The sequence below is a fragment of the Hemibagrus wyckioides genome, linkage group LG29 (assembly GCF_019097595.1).
Source record: "Hemibagrus wyckioides isolate EC202008001 linkage group LG29, SWU_Hwy_1.0, whole genome shotgun sequence".
Classification (NCBI taxonomy): Eukaryota; Metazoa; Chordata; class Actinopteri; order Siluriformes; family Bagridae; genus Hemibagrus; species Hemibagrus wyckioides.
In genome coordinates, this window is record NC_080738.1 from 5,159,196 (window position 1) to 5,159,836 (window position 641).

Genomic DNA, 641 nt, shown 5'->3' on the forward strand with positions numbered 1-641 from the left:
CAAACACACACACACGCAAACACACACGCACACACACATACACACACACACGCAAACACACACACACGCACACACACACAAACACACACACACGCAAACACACACGCACACACACATACACACACACATGCAAACACACACACACGCAAACACACACACACGCACACACACACGCAAACACACACGCACACACACACATACACACACACACGCAAACACACACGCACACACACACGCAAACACACGCACACACACACACTCATTGGTTGCTGCAGTGGTGTAACTCTGAGTTATTTGTCAGGATCAGCTAAAAGTTCTAAACTGCTGCCTCAGCTTTCAAACCTCCATTTCTCTCTCTCTCTGGATCTCCTTCTTTCTCTCTCTCTCTCTCTCTCTCTCTCTCTCTCTCCCTCTCCTCTCGTTCTGGCTCTCATTATTTCATTTTCATGCTTTCTTCCTAATGTCATCTATATGTGTGTGTGTGTGTGTGTGTGTGTAAGTTTGGAATTGTGTTAGGGAGATCAGGTGCTGTATTCTCTTCCGATTTGATGAGCCGTCTGAGCTTCATTAAGTTCATTTTTCACACATCAACACCGAAATCCTTTCTTCACACCAGGCGTTATATTGTACTGACGTGTGTG